At 36.3% G+C, this 20,442-nt stretch overlaps 1 protein-coding gene and 1 pseudogene across 1 annotated transcript in view; one reads left to right on the forward strand and one right to left on the reverse strand.

The window, feature by feature from the left end:
- Positions 1-20,442, forward strand: part of LOC133226772 (olfactory receptor 51F1-like) — a 460,311-nt gene that overhangs the window by 20,386 nt on the left and 419,483 nt on the right. The window lies entirely within an intron of this gene.
- LOC133261557 (olfactory receptor 52E4-like) lies at positions 7,475-8,452 on the reverse strand (annotated as a pseudogene).

The following is a 20,442-nucleotide window of genomic DNA, read 5'->3' on the forward strand; positions in this document are numbered from 1 at the left end:
TTTGTAACTGTCATTTATCTGGGATTCATCCTTGGCTTCTCATTTTTGGATATTTGTTTTATCTCACTTAATGCCATAAGAAACCACTTATGGAATCTTCGTTCCTGACTGGAGATCAAGCCCTGGGCCTTTGGAGTGGGAGCACTGACTCCAAGACCCTAGATTACCAGAGAACTAACCCTAGGGAGTATCAAATAGTGAGAACTCACATAAAGGAAGCCACGTGAATACAAGACCAGACATCACCAAACCACTAGTAGCACCCTGTGCAAGAATCCTCATTTAAACAATAAACAAACCAAAAAATACTAACCCAATCATCAGCAGACAGGATTACCACCTCACTCAGCCTTGCCCATCAGAGGAAAAACAAAAAAAAGTAGAAAAAAAAAAATCAGCACAAATCTCATCATATATGAAGTTTACACAAAAAAACTGGATCAACCTTCAGTTCAGCTCTGTTCAGTTGCTCAGTCATATCCAACTCTTTGCGACCCCATGAATTGCAGCACAGCAGGCCTCCCTGTCCATTACCATCTCCTGGAGTTCACTCAAACTCATGTCCATTGAGTCGGTGATGCCATTCAGCCATTTCATCCTCTGTCATCCCCTTCTCCTCTTGCCCCCAATCCCTCCCAGCATCAGAGTCTTTTCCAATGAGTCATCTCTTCGCATGAGGTGGCCAAAGTACTGGAGTTTCAGCTTTAGCATCATTCCTTCCAAAGAACACCCACGGCTGATCTCCTTCAGGATGGACTGGTTGGATCTCCTTGCAGTCCAAGAGACTCTCAAGAGTCTTCTCCAACACCATAGTTCAAAAGCATAAATTCTTTGGCACTCAGCTTTCTTCACAGTCTAACTCTCACATCCATATATGACCACTGGAAAAACCATAGCCCTGACTAGACGGATATTTGTAGTCAATGCAATGTATGCTATGTAGGTAGGTCATAACTTTTCTTCCAAAAAGTAAGCGTCTTTTAATTTCATGGCTGCAGTCACCATCTGCAGTGATTTTGGAGCCCCCAAAATAAAGTCTGACACTGTTTCCCCATCTATTTGCCATGAAGTGATGGGAACAGATGCCATGATCTTCGTTTACTGAATGTTGAGCTTTAAGCCAACTTTTTCACTCTCTTCTTTCACTTTCAAGAGGCTTTTGAGTTCCTCTTCACTTTCTGCCATAAGAGTGGTGTCATCTGCATATCTAAGGTTATTGATATTTCTCCCAGCAATCTTGATTCCAGCTTGTGTTTCTTCCAGCCCAGCGTTTCTCATGATGTATTCTGCCTATAAGTTAAATAAGCAGGGTGACAATATACAGCCTTGACGAACTCCTTTTCCTATTTGGAACCAGTCTATTGTTCCATGTCCAGTTCTAACTGTTGCTTCCTGACCTGCATACAAATTTCTCAAGAGGCAGATCAGGTGGTCTGGTATTCCCATCTCTTTCAGAATTTTCCACAGTTTATTGTGATCCACACAGTCAATGGCTTTGGCACAGTCAATAAAGCAGAAATAGATGTTTTTCTGGAACTCTTTTGCTTTTTCCATGATCCAGCAGATGTTGGCAATTTGATCTCTGGTTCCTCTGCCTTTTCTAAAGCCAGCTTGAACATCTGGAAGTTCATGGTTCACATATTGCTGAAGCCTGGCTTGGAGAATTTTGAGCATTACTTTACTAGTGTGTGAGATGAGTGCAATTGTGCAGTAGTTTGAGCATTCTTTGGCATTGCTTTTCTTTGGGATTGGAATGAAAACTGACTTTTTCCAGTCCTGTGGCCACTGCTGAGTTTTCCAAATTTGCTGCCATATTGAGTGCAGCAATTTCACAGCATCATCTTTCAGGATTTGAAACACCTCAACTGGAATGCCATCACCTCCACTAGCTTTGTTCATAGTGATGCTTTCTAAGGCCCACTTGACTTCACATTCAGGATGTCTGGCTCTAGGTCAGTGATCATACCATAGTGATTATCTGGGTCATGAAGATCTGTTTTGTACAGTTCTTCTGTGTATTTTTGCCACCTCTTCTTAATATTTTCTGCTTCTGTTAGGTCCATACCATTTCTGTCCCTTATCGAGTCCATCTTTGCAGGAAATGTTCCCTTGGTATCTCTGACTTTCTTGAAGAGATCTCTATTCTTTCCTATTATGTTGCTTTCCTCTATTTTTTTTTTTTTTTTTTTTTTGCTTTCATCGCTGAAGAAGGCTTTCTTATCTCTTCCTACTATTCTTAGGAACTCTGCATTCAGATGCTTATATCTTTCCTTTTCTCCTTTGCTTTTGGCTTCTCTTCTTTTCACAGCTATTTGTGAGGCCTCCCCAGACAGCCATCGTGCTTTTTTGCATTTCTTTCCATGGAGATGGTGTTGATCCCTGTCTCCTGTACAATGTCATGAACCTGCATCCGTAATTCATCAAGCACTCTATCTATCAGAACTAGTCCCTTATATCTATTTCTCACTTCTACTGTATAATCATAAGGAATTTGATTTAGGTCATACCTGAATGGTCTAGTGGTTTTCCCTACTTTTTTCAATTTAAGTCTGAATTTTGCAATAAGGAGCTCATGATCTGAGCCACAGTCAGCTCCCGGTCTTGTTTTTGCTAACTGTAGAGAGTTTCTCCATCTTTGGCTGCAAAGAATATAATCAATCTGAATTCAGTGTTGACCATCTGGTGATGTCCATGTGTAGAGTCTTCTCTTGTGTTGTTTGAGGAGAGTGTTTGCTATGACCAGTGTGTTCTTTTGGCAAAACTCTATTAGCCTTTGTCCTGCTTCATTCGGTATTCCAAGGCCAAATTTGCCAGTTACTCCAGGTGTTTCTTGACTTCCTACTTTTGCATTCCAGTCCCCTATAATGAAAAGGACATCTTTTTTGGGTGTTAGTTCTAAAAGGTCTTGTAGGTCTTCATAGAACCGTTCAACTTCATCTTCTTCAGCATTGGTGGTTGGGGCATAGACTTGGATTACTGTGATATTGAATGGTTTGCCTTGGAAACGAACAGAGATCATTCTGTCATTTTTGAGATTGGATCCAAGTACTGCATTTTGTAGTCTTTTGTTGACCATGATGGCTACTCCATTTCTTCTAAGGGATTCCTGCCCACAGTAGTAGATATAATGGTCATCTGAATTAAATTCACCCATTCCAGTCCATTTTAGTTCACTGACTCCTAGAATGTTGACGTTCACTCTTTCCATCTCTTGTTTGACCGCTTCCAATTTGCCTTGATTCATGGACCTGACATTCCAGCTTCCTATGCAATATTGCTCTTTACAGCATTAGACCTTGCTTCTATCACCAGTCACATCCACAACTGGGTACTGTTTTTGCTTTGGCTCCATCCCTTCATTTTTTCTGAAGTTATTTCTCCATTGATCTCCAGTAGCATATTGGGCACCGACTGACCTGGGGAGTTCCTCTTTCAGTATCCTATCATTTTGCCTTTTCGTACTGTTCATGGGGTTCTCAAGACAAGAATACTGAAGTGGTTTGCCATTCCCTTCTCCAGTGGACCACATTCTGTCAGATCTCTCCACCATGCCCTCCCATCTTGGGTGGCCCTACAGGGCATGGCTTAGTTTCATTGAGTTAGACAAGGCTGTGGTTCTAGTGTGATTAGATTGACTAGTTTTCTGTGATTATGGTTTCAGTGTGTCTGCCCTCTGATGCCCTCTTGTAACACCTACCGTCTTACTTGGGTTTCACTTACCTTGGACGTGGGGTATCTCTTCACGGCTGCTCCAGCAAAGCGCAACCGCTGCTCCTTACCTAATATTCTCCAGGGTAGACCCCATCTTGGGTCACAAATCAAACCTCACTAAATTTAAGAAAATTGAAGTCATATCAAGCATCTGCTTTGACCACAATGGTATGAGACTAGATATCACTTACAAGAAAAAAGCTATAAGAAATGCAAACACATGGAGATTAAGCATCACGTTTTTAAATAACCAACAAGTTACTGTAGAAATCAAGAGGGAAATCAAAAAATTTCTGGAAACAAATGACAATGAAAACATGACAACTCAAAAACTGTGGGATGCAGCAAAAGCATTTCTAAGAGGGAAGTTTATAGCAATACAATCCTACCTCAAGAAATAAGAAAAACATCAAATAGACAGCCTAACTTTACATCTAACAAATTGGAAGAAGAAGAACAACAACAACAAAAAATAGTAGAAGAAAAGAAATCATAAAGATCCGAGCAGCAATAAATGAAAAAGAAATGAAACAACACTAAACATGAATAAAAGTAAAAATTGGTTCTTTAAGATAAACTACATTGAAAAGCCTTTAGCCAGACTCATCAAGAAAGAGAGAGAGAACAATCAAATTAACAAAATTACAAATGAAACAGGAGAGGTTACAACAGACAATGCAGAAATACAAAGGATTATAAGAAACTATTATGAACAACCATGTGGCATTAAAATGGATAACATGGAAGAAATGGACAGATTCTTACAAAAATTCAACCATGCAAGACTGAACCAGGAAATAGAAATCATGAACAACCCAATTACAAGCACAGAAATTGAAGCTGTGATCAAAAATCTAACCCCCCCCCCCCCCGCCACAACAACAACAAAAAAAAAGCCCAGGACCAAATGGCTTCACAGGAGGATTCTATCAAATATTTAGAGAAGAGTGAATGCCTATCCTTCTAAAACTCTTTCAAAGAATTGCAGAGGAAGGAACAATTCCAAACTCATTCTCCGAGGCCACCATCACCCTGATACCAAAACCAGATGAGACAACACACAAAAAGAAAACTACAGGGCAACATCACTGAAGAACATAGATGCAAAAATCCTCAACAAAATTTTAGCAAGCAGAATTCAAAAACACATCAAAAAACTCATACATCATAATCGAGTTGGGTTTATCCCAGGGGTGCAAGAATTCTTTAATATATGCAAATCAATCAATGTGGTACACCATATTAAAAAATTGAAAGGTAAAAATAATATGGTAATCTCAATAGATGCAGAAAAAGCCCTTGACAAAATTCAGTACCCATTTATGATGAAAACTCTTCAAAAAATGGGCATAAAAGGAACCCACCTCTACATAGTAGATGCCAATCATGATAAGCCTGTAGCAAACATTATTCTCAATGGTGAAAAACTGAAAGCAGTCCACCTAAGATAGGAAAAAGACAAGGGTGTCCACTTTCACCACTATTACTCAGCATAGTTTTGGAAGTCCTACCTACAGCAATCAGAGAAGAAAAAGAAAGAAAAGGAATCCAGATCAGAAAGAAGTAAGGCTCTCACTATTTGAAGATGACATGATACTGTACATAGAAAACCTTAAAGATAGTATCAAAAAATTACTAGAGCTGATCAGTGAATTTAGCAAAGTTGCAGGATACAAAATAAATACAAAGAAATCACTTACATTTCTATATACTAACAATGAAACATCAGAAATGAAATTAAGGAACCAATTCCATTCACCATTGCAACAAAAAGAATTAAATATCCAGGAATAAACTTACCTTAGGAGACAAAAGAACTGTACACATAAAATTATAAGACACTAATGAGAGAAATCAAAGATGACATAAACAGATGGAGAGATATTCCATGTTCCTGGGTAGGAAGAATCAGTATTTTGAAAATGACTATACTACCAAATGCAATCTACAGATTTTCAATGTGATCCCTATCAACTTACCAATGGCATTTTTCACAGAACTAGAACAAAAATGTCACAATTCATACGGAAACACAAAGACCCCAAAATAGCCAAAGCAATCTTAAGAAAGAAGAATGGAGCTGGAGGAATCAACCTTCCTGACTTCAGATTATATTACAAAGCTACAGTCATCAAGTCAGTATGGTACTGGCACAAAAGCAGAAATATAGACCAATGGAACAAGATAGAAAGTTCAGAAATAAACCCATGCACCTATGAGTACCTTATTTTTGACAAAGGAGGTAAGAGTATGCAATGGAGCAAAGACAGCCTCTTCAATAAATGATGTGGGGGAAACTGGACAGCTACATGCAAAAGAATGAAAGTAGAACACTTCCTAACACCATACACAAAGATAAACTCAAAATGGATTACAGACCTAAATGAGAGACCAGAAACTATAAAGCTCTTAGAGGAAAACATAGGCAGAACACTTGATGACATAAAACAAAGCAAGATCCTCTGTGACCCACCACCTAGAGTAATGGAAATAAAAACAAAAGTAAACAAGTGGGACCTGATTAAACTTAAAGGCTTTTGCACTCCAAGGAAACTATAAGCAAGGTGAATAGACAACCCTTGGAATGGGGGAAAATAATAGTAAATGAAACAACTGACAAAGGATTAATTTCCAAAATATACAATCAGCTCATATAACTCAATACCAGGAAGACAAAGAACCCAATCAAACATGGGGAAAAGACCTACACAGACATTTCTCCAAAGAAGACATACAGATGCCTAGCAAACACATGAAAAGATGCTCAACATCACTCATTATTAGAGAAATGCAAATCAAAGCCTCACACCAGTCACAATGGCCATCATCAAAAAGTCTACAAACAATAAATGCTGGAGAGGGTGTGGAGAAAAGGGAATGCTCTTGTACTGTTGGTGGGGATGTAAACTGATATAGCCACTATGGAAGATGGTATAGAGATTCCTTATAAAACTAGGAATAAAAGCACAACATGACACAGCAATCCCACTCCTAGGAATATAACCTGAGGAAACCAAAATTGAAATATACACCTGTATTCCATTGTTTATTGCAGCACTATTTACAACAGCTGGAGCCTGGAAGCAACCTAGATGCCCATCCACAGATGAATGGATAAAGAAGTTGTGGTGCATATACACAATGGGGTATTACTCAGCCATAAAAAGAACACATTTGAGTCAGTCCTAATGAGGTGGATGAACCTAGAGCCTATTATACAGAGTAAAGTAAGTCAGAAAAAGATAAATATCATATTCTAAAGTATATATATACAGAATCTAGAAAAATTGTTCTGAAGAATTTATTTACTGGGCAGCAATGGAGAAACAGACATAGAGAATAGAATTATGGACATGGGGAGAGGGGAGGAGAGGATGAGATGTATGAAAAGAGTAACATGGAAACTTACATTATCATATGTAAAATAGATAGTCAATGCGAATTTTCTGTATGACTCAGAAAACTCAAACAGGGGCACTGTATCAACCCAGAAGGGTGGGATGGGGAGGGAGATGGGAGGCAGGTTCAAAAGGGAACAGATATATGTATACCTATGACTGATTCATGTTGAGGTTTGACAGAAAACAACAAAATTCTGTAAAGCAATTATCTTTCAATAAAAAAATAAATTTAAAAATATATAAATTATGAAAAGGAAATACTTGAGTTATACACTTAGAAGATTCTAATAAAGGCCAAAATAATTCCTTACTAACATTTTCGTAATTTCAGTTGGTACCCTGAGAGAAGTACAAGATAAAAGTTAGCCTGCTAGAAGTTTTCCACTCTCTAATATATTAGGTCCCTCTTTCTTGACAAATATTCTCACAACTCTGTCCCAAATTTTCTTCGTCCTGACCTGGTAAATGACTGGATTTAAACAAGGAGGAACAACTACATACAAATTGGCCAGGAGGATGTGAATGTAATGAGGAACATTTCTACCAAACCGGTGTGTCATAAAGGATAAAAATGCTGGTGTGTAAAAGGCTAAGATGACACAGACATGTGAACCACATGTGCTGAATGCTTTGAGTCTGGCATCCCTAGAAGGAAGGTGGAAAACAGTTTATAGAATCTGAACATAGGAGAGGGCAATGAGGAGCAAGTCAAAGATCAGGGTAGCAATGGTAAATAAGCCATAGATGATGTTGACTCTTATGTTAGCACAGGCTAGACGAGCAATTCCCATATGCTCACAGTAGGTATGAGGAATAATATAGCGTCCACAGAAGGGAAGTCTTTTAAGAAGAGGACAAAAGGGGATGGCAAGGAGGACTGGCCTCACCACTGCAACAGAGGCCATGATGGGTACCATTTTGTTGGTGAGGATAGTGGTATACCTCAGTGGATAACAGATGGAGACAAATCGGTCAATTGCCATGGCCAGGAGTACACCAGATTCCATGCCAATGTAGGTGTGGATAAAGAACATTTGGATGAGGCAGGCTTCAAACCTTACCTTCCTATGATTGAACCAGAAGATGGCCAGCATTTTGGGTATGGTAGAAGTGGACAGACCTAGATCAATAAAGGAGAGAAGAGCCAGGAAGTAGAACATGGGTTGATGAAGGCTCTGGTCTGTCTTGATTAGAAACAGGATTGTGACATTTCCTACAAGGGCTATCAGGTAAACAACAAAGAAAGGGAAAGCAATCCATGCATGGAAAACTTCACGACCAGGTACACCCAGCAGAAGGAAGGCAGAAGGATGTGAGGTGGTGTCATTAACAAAGGACATTCTGCTGAAAATTCTTGGAGGATGGTCTGCTGTCTTCTTCAGTATTTCTGGGGAGACATGAGGGTATATATGGTAGTTGTATGTCAATACCACAATACAATACCAATAGAGTTCTTAAAAACATAATGGAACAAATTTTAGTACAATTCTCTCACACACATTCAGTTCAGTTCAGTTCAGTTTAGTCACTCACTCATGTTCGACTCTTTGCAACCCCATGGACTGCAGCACGCCAAGCTTCCCTGTTCATCACCAACTCCTGGAGCCTACTCAAATTCATGTCCATTGAGTCAGTGATGCTGTCCAACCATCTCATCTTCTGTCATCCCCTTCTCCCACCTTCAATCTTTACCAGCATCAGGGTCTTTTCCAAGGAGTCAGTTCTTAGCATCAGATAGCCAAAGTATTGGAGTTTCAGTTTCAGCATCAGTCCTTCCAATGGATACTCAGGATTGATGTCCTTTAGGATGGACTGGTTGGATCTCCTTGCAGTCCTAGGGACTCTCAAGAGTCTTCTCCAACACCACAGTTTAAAAGCATCAGTTATTTGGCACTCAGCTTTCTTTATAGTCCAACTCTCACATCCATATATGACTACTGGAAATATCATAGCCTTAACTAGACGGACCTTTGTTGGCAAAGTAATGTCTCTGCTTTTTAGTATGCTGTCTAGGTTATTCATAACTTTTCTTCCAAAAAGCAAGCATCTTTCCATTATTATCTATTATTGCCGATCTCATTTATTATTCCATGGGTATCTTAGAAACAGACTTTTCTGATGTTAGTGTAGTATTGTGATTCATGATTATATTGTAGCTCATTATGTTGTGAAAATTTCTTCTATATATGCTAGTATCAACTGAAAACGCTTGTAGTAAATGGAACTTTTTAGCATAATCAAATCACTTTGGTTACTTTGTTGTATATATACATGAAAGAAAACTCACCAAAATAATATGATAAAAATGTAATAATTAGGATAAACAAATTTGCATATGATGGTTAAGAAAATTTCCAGTTGTGAGGGTCATCTGCCTGTCATAGCTTTGCTCTCTAGGTTGGTACATTTCTGTTCATTTGCTTTAATGACACTGTTCATGCCTAACATTTAATGAAATTGTGCTTTTGTGCCATGGTTAATGCATTAAATATTAATATTTTTTTACTTTTATAGATAAAAGTTATTATTCATCACATAAAAATAATTTAAAAACATGACCATTGTAAAGGAGATAGAAAATTGATTGATTAAATTCAGCATCCATGTATGTTAATTAAAAAAAATAAAAAACACTCAGCAAACTAGGCAAAAAATAAAACTTGCTTAATTAGGTGAAAGGAATCTATGAGAAAACTCCAGCTAATATCATACTCAATGGTAATACAGTGAAAGGTTTGTCCCTAGGATTTGGTAACAGGCAAGATGGTGATGGACAGGGAGGCCTGGCGTGCTGCGATTCATGGGGTTGCAAAGAGTCAGACACAACTGAGCGAAAGATCTGATCTGATCTGATCTGAAGAATATAAAATAGCCTTGATTATGTTTAGTATTTTACTGTAGATTCTAGTGAGGTCCATAGGAAGAAAAAAGAAATAAGATGATGTTAGTAAAATATAAGAAGTAAAGAAGTAAGATGATGGAATGAAAGATGTCAGCTTTCCTATTCACAAATGACATGAACATTTACAGAAAAAAATTATTAGATCCAGTCATTTATCTCAGTAACTTCTCTAGTATAACATTCAACACTTTTTTATATGTTCTCTTAGCAAACAATTGGAAATTAAAATCTTAAAATAAATTTTCATAGAAATTCACAATACCACTTACAAAGGCATTGGAAACATAGAGTACTTAGTAGTAGGCACTTATAAAATACAACAGAAATGTTCCCCATTCAGCAGATTGTCTTTTTCTTTTGTCAATGTTTTCCTTTCCAACGTTTTTTAGTTTATGGAGGTTCCATTTGTTTATTTTGCTTTCATTTCTTTTGCCTTAGGAGACAGATCCAAAAAATTGTAGCTATGATTTATGTCTGAGTGTTCTGCCTATATTCTCTGCTAGTGGTTTTATTGTTCTAGGTATTGCATGTTGGTCTTTAATTTTGCATTTACTTTTTTATATGATGTGACAAAATGTTCTAACCTCATTCTTTTTCATGTAGCTGTCCAGTTAGAGAAATGCAAATTAAAACCATAATGAAATATCACATCATACCTGTCTGAATAGCTGTCAAGAAGTACACAAATAGCAAATGTTGACTACCATGCCTAGTAAAGGGAACTCAGGTGCATTGTTGAGGTGCTTGCAAATTGGTGCAGCCACTGTGGATAATAGCATGAAAATACATCAAAAAATAAAAATAGAACTACCATGTGAACAGTAACTTCCCTCCTCTGTATATGTATATTAAAAAAATCAAAACACTAATTTGAAAAGATGCATGCATGTCAATGTTCATAGCAGTGTTACATGCAATAGCCATGGAATAGAAGCAACCCAAGTGCCCATCAACAAATGTATGCATAAATAAGATGTGGTAATAATGCACAATGGAATAATACTCAGCCATAAAAAGAATCAAATTCTGCCAATCGCAGCCATGTGCATACATCTAGAGTATTTTATGCTTAGTGAAATAAGTCATTGAAAGACAAAACACTCATGTTTTTAGTTATGTGTTGCAACTGAAAAAAAATCCAAACAAATGTATATAATAAAACCAGAATAGACTTACTGATACAGAAAGCAAGCTGTTGATTACCAGTGGGGAGAGGGAAGGAGAGATAGGGTGTGCAATTAAGTAATATTTACTCTTATGTATAAAATAGGTAAACAAGGGTATATTGTATAGAATAGGGAAATAAAGACATTATTTTGTAATAACTTTAAATGATGTATAAGCTAAAATATTATATCACTCTTGTATAATCTAAAAATATTGTATAACAGTTAAAAGTAATTCAGTATTGTAAATCAATTATAAATTTAAGTTCTAAAAAATTCCTGACATTTAGGCAACTTAAAAAATTTAAAGTATAAACGTATGATTGATTAAAAAGACCAAACTATGTTAAGATCTCAATTCTTCCTATATTGGCAAATCAATTTAAAACATTTTTTAGTTTAAGCTTATTTTAAAATGGATCTTCACGACCAAGATAATCAGGATGGTATGATCACTCAACTAGAGCCAGACATCCTGGAATGTGAAGTCAAGGGGGCCTTAGCACCACTACAAACAAAGCAAGTGGAGGTGATGGCATTCCAGTGGAGCTATTTCAAATCCTGAAAGATGATGTTGTGAAAGTGCTGCACTCAATATGCCAGCAAATTTGGAAAACTCAGCAGTGGCCACAGAACTGGAAAAGGTCAGTTTTCATTCCAATCCCAAAGAAAGGCAATGCCAAAGAAAGCTCAAACTACTGTACAATTGCACTCATCTCACACGCTAGTAAAATAATGCTTAAAATTCTCCAAGCTAGGCTTCAGCAATATGTGAACTGTGAACTTCCATATGTTCAAGCTGGTTTTAGAAAAGGCAGAGGAACCAGAGATCAATTGCCAACATCTGCTGGATCATGGAAAAAGCAAGAGAGTTCCAGAAAAACATCTATTTCTGCTTTATTGACTATGCCAAAGCCTTTGACCATGTGGATCACAATGAACTGTGGAAAATCCTGAAAGAGATGGGAATACCAGACCACCCGACCTGCCTCTTGAGAAATTTGTATGCAGGTCAGGAAGCAACAGTTAGAACTGGACATGGAACAACAGACTGGTTCCAAATAGGAAAAGGAGTTCGTCAAGGCTGTATATTGTCTCCCTGCTTATTTAACTTATATGCAGAGTACATCATGAGAAACGCTGGACTGCAAGAAGCACAAGCTGGAATCAAGATTGCCAGGAGAAATATCAATAATCTCAGATATGCAGATGACACCATCCTTACGGCAGAAAGTGAAGAGGAACTAAAAAGCCTCTTGATGAAAGTGAAAGTGGAGAGTGAAAAAGCTGGCTTAAAGCTCAACATTCAGAAAACGAAGATCATGGCATCTGATCCCATCATTTCATGGGAAATAGATGGGGAAACAGTGGAAACAGTGTCAAACTTTATTTTTTGGGCTCCAAAATCACTGCAGATGGTGACTGCAGCCATGAAATTAAAAGATGCTTACTCCTTTGAAGAAAAGCTATGACCAGCCTAGACAGCATATTGAAAAGCAGAGATATTTCTTTGCCAACAAATGTCCATCTAGTCAAGGCTTTGGTTTTTCCAGTGGTCATGTATGGATGTAAGAGTTGGGCTGTGAAGAAGGCTGAGAGCCACAGAATTGATGCTTTTGAACTGTGGTGTTGGAGAAGACTCTTGAGAGTCTGTTGGACTGCAAGGAGATCCAACCAGTCCATTCTGAAGGAGATCAGCCCTGGGATTTCTTTGGAGGGAATGATGATAAAGCTGAAACTTCAGTACTTTGGCCACCTCATGCGAAGAGTTGACTCATTGGAAAATATTCTGATGCTGGGAGGGATTGGGGGCAGGAGGAGAAGGGGACAATAGAGGATGAGATGGCTGGATGGCATCACTGACTCGATGGACTTGAGTCTGAGTCAACTCTGGGAGTTTTTGATGGACAGGGAGGCCTGGCATGCTGCGATTCATGGGGTCACAAAGAGTCGGACACAACTGAGCGACTGAACTGAAGTGAACTGAACTAAAATGGTTATAAGAACACTCTAAGTTCTTTGGTTAAAGAATAGCAAAACCAATGTTCTTATAGAATTACAAACTTATAAAACTATACTCAAGTCTTGGCCATTTACACAGTGATAGACACATAGGTCAATAAAGCATTATAAAAAGAACAGAAGTAATTACATTTTACAGGCTCATACATACATTTTACTTACTTACAAACTGTATTTACACAAAGACTTGCTTTTTGGCAATTGTATACATTGATAACCCCAAAGTGGAAAATCATAACTACTCATCACCAGGAAAATAGACAAGTCAGATCTGAAGTGTTTACATAATGAAATTCTACTAAGCAACAAAGACGATTGACTGCTCAGGTATCCAATAGCATAGACGAATCTAAACTCATCCTAATTAGCAGTTACTAAAGAGTATTAATTAAATAATTTCATTTCTGTGAAGTTCTAGAGCATATAAAAAAAATAGGTGCTGACAATAGTTCTTCAGTGGCTGCACAGGGATTAAGAGCAATCAGGGACAGACTGGGAATGAAAATAATACATGAACTGTGTTAAGTCTAAATATTCTGTTTTATATGGGATTTAGTTTTTATTAGTTACAGTCTCTTTCTTATTCATACTCAGTTTTTATCTACATGGTTACTATAATTACTTGCAACAAGACCATTGGTGAATGTAATTATTCTAAATAATGACAAATTTGATGAGAAGTAAACAGTCCAACAGCATGCTAGTGTTTTATTCTAGGATAGGTTCTTCAAATACCTCTGAGATTTCCTAAATTTAGTATTTATCTTTGAAGTGGTATAGAATTTTATGCCTTACTATGATTTCTCAAACATATTACTCAACACATTCAACCAAATTTAAAGGTAACTGTTATTGAATTCAAAACTATTTCAGGACAACAGAGACCTAATGAATTGGAAAGAACCAGTTGAGATAGGCTTCAGAATATACTATAAATTTTTCTCCAACTTATGTATGTAAAATAACTATTTTTCTCCTTTATTTGACTGACTGTTTATGCTAACAAAGGGTCAAGTAAATAAATTCAGTTTTGTTCAGTTCAGTCACTCAGTCGTGTCCGACTCTTTGGCCACTTGATGCGAAGAACTGACTCATTGGAAAAGACCCTGATGCTGGAAAAGATTGAAGGTGGGAGGAGAAGGAGACAGAGGATGAGATGGTTGGATGGCATCACTGACTCGATAGACATGAGTTTGAGTAGGCTCCAGGGGTTGGTGATGGACAGGGAAACCTGGCATGCTGCAGTCCATGGGGTCGCGAAGAGTCAGACATGACTAAGCAACTGAACTGAACTGAACTGAGAGTGGAACCAGTCTTCCCCATGCCCACCTATTCTCAAAAGTTGTAAAGGTATGGATTAATTTTAAGGCCTCCTGATTTATATGGTTTTAGATCTTGAATAACAGATTGATCTTCTTACTAGACTGTTCTTGTCAACTGATATCCAGTTGGTGTTGGATTTATCTGTGGAAATGCTCATTCAGATCATATCTGCCTATTGTGGCTAGTTAAGATTCGGTTGGTTTGGTGTTCAGACACACTCCTTTTAACCCACTCAAACATAGCTTTATGTCTTCAAATTCCCACTTCCTAGTGATCTTAGAAAGTCATTCCCTAAGCCTCATATTTTTATCTGTAGAGTCTGAGATCATCATGGTATCAACTTCATATAGCTCTAGCACTAATGAAATAAAACATTGCATCTGTGATGTCTAAAAAAATGCCTTGACACTGGGTTTTTCATAACATTAGCTATTCCAAATTATTATTACACTGTAGTAAAACTCTTGATGCTAATATTGTATTTTCTAATAAAACACAAAGCTTACAAATAGTATAAACATGGTTCCTTCTGAGGAACTATGAAAACTGAATCCCACCACTGGTTGAAATTGAAAGGTAATTCCCTAATCTAATTAGTTTAGGAGCTGTGTTTTAAGGCATCTTCATAATATTCCATATATACACCACACTTAGGGAACAAATGGTAAAACTTTTAGGGCTCCATCTTTGACAGCCATTTATAAAAAATCTTCCTGGGATAAATTTACAAATACTGGATTTTCATCCTGGAACATGGAATATGTAAATTAGATTCAACTCAGTCAGAACAAAATGGGAGTCTGTAAGTCAGTTTCTCATTTTGAACTGTGAGAAACACTGTCATCTTTATAGATTCTGATTCAAGACCAGATTAATAAACAGAGACCAAGTATTAACATCTCTATTTTTTTAGCACAGAGTACTAAGATCATCCCTAAGGCCTTACAACTAATAAAACAGTGACTATCTCAAAGAGGTCACTCTACTGATGGTCACTTTGATATCCATGGTTCTGGATTCTGATCATTTACCCAGACTCATATCTGCAGTGAAAGTACACAATACAATGTCTGAGTGGCTCCTTTTCTTTGTAACAGTAGCTGAAATAAAGAGGGCTGGGTATCTCATCTATGATATATCTGCAAGTGGTACTACCTGATGTGACCTCCAGAAACTCTCCTCAATGTCCACAGTGCTGCGCTGCCCCACTGCTCTGAGTCATTTTAGAGGAGAACCCCTCACCAGTATTAAACTTGGACTGTCTTCCCAAGAACAGCATTCTGCCTTTTCTTGTGTGTCAGGCTGTCCTTCCTGCCCAGGATCTCTCAAGACAAACATTTTATGCAGAGGCTATTTCTCCCCTGAGGGGGACATACCAGGACAATTTCTCAGGGTAGGAGAGCATCTGTGACCTTAAGTCAAACTTTTTGAAGCGACTAGCTTCACACCTACATCTAGGGAGCCAGGAATCCATTTCATATTTTATCTTAGTCACACCCCTTTTATGTAGTTTATCATTTTCTAAAATTGTGTTTATAACTGATAGTTTATTTTGCTCAATCCCCTTCACCTAATTTGCTTCTCCTTCTGACTGAACTCCTCTCTGATAACCACTAGTTTTGTGTTTTGTTTTGCTTTATTTCTTTGATTCTGTTTTATTTGTGACTCTGCTTCTGTTTTATTTGTTTGCTTCATTTTTTAGATTCCCCATATAAGTAAAGACAAATAATATTTGTCTTTCTCTTGGCTTATTTCACTAAGTATAATACTTGCAGGACTATCCATCTTGAGGCAAATGAGATTTCATTGTTTTCATGCCTGACAAATGTTCCATTGTGTGTATATAGATGTGTTGTGTAAACATCTTTATCCATTTTCTCATTATGTACAATCAGGTGGCTCTGGTTGCTTTAGTATCTTGGTTACTATATATCTTACTGTGAACTTTGGGGTACATATATCATTTTGAATTTGTGTTTTTGTTTTCTTTGGATTAAATATCCAGGACTGGAACTGCTAGATGGTATGATAGTTCTATTTATAATTTCTGGAGGAAAACCCCATTCAGTTTTGTATGGAACCAGCTCCAATTTGCATTCACACTAACAGTGTACTAGGAAGTATACTTGCTTCTCTCTGCTTTCTTACAAACAATTGCTATTTCTTGTCTTTCTGACCATGGCCATTCTGTGTGAACTAATTTCTCATTGTGGTTTTTATTTGCACTTCCTAATTAGTGATATCAAGCACCTTTTCATATTTTTGTTTGCCATCTGTAGCTCTTCTTTGGAAAAAATATCTATTCAACTTCTCTGTCCATTAAAATCAGATTGTTTCTTTGATACTTAGTTGTGTTTTACATATTTGGATATTAAAAATTTATTGAACATATTATCTGTGACAATCTTCTTCCATTTAGTAGATTGCATTTTCATTTTCTTGATGGTTTCTTTCAATGTATGAAAATGTAGATATTTGATTAGATCATTTGTTTATGTTTTATTTTGCTTCCCTTACCTGATATATCCAAAAAAACAATAAAGTATTTCAACGATCATTGTCAAAGAGGATAATTACCATATTTTCTTCTTGGAGTTTTATGGTTTCTTTAGCCGTTTTGAGGCTTTGCTTTATTTCCTGCAAATATTGAACCATACTTATATCCCTAGAATAAGCCCCACTTAATCATGGTGTATGATCCCTTGTATATTGTTGAATTTTATTTTCTTATATTTTGGTCAATATATTTATATTTATCAGAGTTTTCTTTTCTTTTCTTTTCTTTTCTTTTACTGTATTTCTCAGGTTTTGGTATCAGAATAATGGCTTCACAGAATGACTTGGAGAGGGTTCCATCAGCTTCAGTTTTTTGAAATATTGTGAAAAGGATAAGTATTAGGTCTTCTTTATACATTTAGTAACTGAAGGCGCATTGTAGAATATCAGTTTTACCATTTGTAGTTAAAGGATTGTAGCAGTGCCTAACTTATTACAAAGCTGTGAGAATGAGATAAGATAATATGTGCAAATCTCTTAGCATTCTTCCATGTAAAATAAGGGTCCTACATTGTTTTCAGCTATTAATATTAATGACAGTCACCAGATACATATTGCTATCTTTAGTAAGTTTTGGTAGACTGTATCTACCATAATAAAGTTCATGCCTAAAATTTTCATGCTAAAGGACAAATAGAGCTGTATGATACATTAGAGGGATTTGGAAGAAAGATGTTATATATATATAACATTGAATTTAAAATTCAGTGATTTTTTTTCTTTCTAATACATACAATTACAATAATAAAGTGAAGTCAAAATAGGGAAAATCAATTTTAAATATATATATCTTCTTTAGTAAACTAGGAAAATAACATTAGATATCTGTGATGGTTTCTATAAGTGTAGCCTTTTGTATCAGAGTTAAAAACTTTTGTATTCCTAAGTATAATTTTCAGTAGAGATGTATTTACATTTTTGAATTTTTATAGAACATATCTGTAGTGTTTATTCATGTAATAAAAATATAAAAACATTTAACATTAATTTTTCAAAAATATAAATTCATGTTTTTAATTATATTTTAAGCTTATAAAGGGCCTTTTAATGTTCATTGGACAATAGATTGTTAAAATCCTACATATAGATATGCATATATATGTGTATATGTATGTCTTTATAAAAGTCAGCTCTTAAAAAGATTTTTTTACTAATCTACTTAATGAAGTCATGCCAATCATTCACTAAAATATTGTTCTATACTATAAGATTCTGTGTAGCATGTTATTTAAAAGGTTAATGATGTGAATCCTCATGAATTCTCTAGGTTCTTGAGAGAAAACATGGTATTATTTTTTCTAATAGTGTTTTCCAAGGCATCTAAGATAAATTCAGGTATATAGTAGACATTTAATAAATACTGAGTATCAAATTGTTAGTCACACACATAGGCAGAAACAAATGTACATATGTTGTATCTGTATTTTGCTTGCAATATATAATATCCCCATACTTCTTATTTGTGTAGGAATTTTTATAAATATGTATGTGTGGTGTTTGCACATGTATATATGCATACATGTGATTTTGTGTGTATACATGTATGTATATTAAGGAATACATATATTTGAATATATGTCTATTTTATGTATAGACACACAAACATATATATGTATGTGTGTATATGTATATGTTTATGCATATGCATATGTATATGTAAAGAGTGTTGCAATTATGTACAGATTATTTGTCCTTCATGTATTGTTTTCATGAATATTTAATTAGACTTAACCTCATTGAATTTACCTCCTGACTATAATTATTTTTTAGGGGTACTTTTCAATGATAGCAATGCTAGAAATGTAAAGAGAGACAGAGAGGGAACCGTGCATCCATGCATGTGAAGATTGACAGTATTACACGAATCCAGTTTTCTACTTTATTTCTGTGTTTCCCTCTCAGCTAAGTTCCCTATATAACTACATCCTTAATTCTAACTGAACTAGTGTTGTCAGAGGCATACAACTTGAGTAAATAAACTGTTTCTTTACTTTTAAAATTAATTTTCACTGGAGTATAGCTGCTTTACAATGTTGTGTTGCTTTCTCCTGTACAGCAAAGGGAATCACCTATATGTATACATATATCCACTCTTCATTGGATTTTTTTTCCCATTTAGATCACCACAGATTGAGTACAGTTTCCTGTGCTATATAGTTGGTTCTCATCAGTTATCTGTTTTATACATAGTAGAACATATATGTCAATTCCAATTTCCCCATTTGCACCCCCCACAGTAATCATAAGTTTGTTCTCTACATCTGTGACTTTATTTCTGCTTTCCTGTTTCTTCAGAAAGTTACTCAGTCTCACTCAAATCAAATTCTGTTATCAACTCACATCACGTGATACAGAAAATGTGAACTCTCTCAAGTATTATTTATTATTTCCCAGATGGTAAAGAAGTATCCACTGCAAAGTTTGAGCCTCTGGGACTGCTTCCAAGTGAGGGTATAAAACCTGCAATATGGGGAATGATTCATCTCCAAATTCCTGGCTTTGATTCAACATAACACAATTAATCTGAAAGATAGTCAATTCATCCATATTTGCTCAAATCTAACAACTGAGAGAGGCAATGACTAGGGGCCTGTAGTACAGAAGTCTACTGGTACCAACTTTACAAACTGAAGTGTGTGCAGGTATATCCTCCAAACTTAAAATAATATATACGGAATATAGAAAGATGGTAACGACAACCCTGTATGCGAGACAGCAAAAGAGACACAGATGTATAGAACAGTCTTTTGGACTCTGTGGGAGAGGGACAGGGGGGATGATTTGGGAGAATGGCATTAAAACATGTATAATATCATATAAGAAACGATGCAGGATACAGGAAGCTTGGGGCTGGTGCACTGGGATGACCCAGAGGGATGGTATGGGGAGGGATGTGGGAGGGGGATTCAAGATGGGGAACACGTGTATACCCGTGGCAGATGCATGTTGATGTATGGCAAAACCAATACAATATTGTAAAGTAAAAAATAAATTAATTAATTTAAAAAAAAGAAATAATACACTGACCACCACTTTAACAGTGAACATCGACCAAGATGTTGGAATAGATAGTTAATGATTTATTAATAGATTTGCTCTAAGTCATATTAATTATTCATCAAACCTCATTTATAAAACAAGAGTAAATAAGAATATCTGTCCTTATTGTTTCTGAGTACTCTGAAAATCCTTCATGATAAAAACTGTGGAAAACCTTTATTATGAGTTTTTTTCTTTTATCTTGATTTCCTTTTGTAGTAGAAGAAAGGTGAAGGTTTGGAGTGGAACTGGACTTTACTTTCTCCTCTGGCACATGCTGATTGTGTGACTTTGGAGGAATGTTTAGCTCATGTAAAATGTG

This window comes from Bos javanicus, chromosome 15, assembly GCF_032452875.1.
Source record: "Bos javanicus breed banteng chromosome 15, ARS-OSU_banteng_1.0, whole genome shotgun sequence".
In the NCBI taxonomy this organism is placed as follows: Eukaryota; Metazoa; Chordata; class Mammalia; order Artiodactyla; family Bovidae; genus Bos; species Bos javanicus.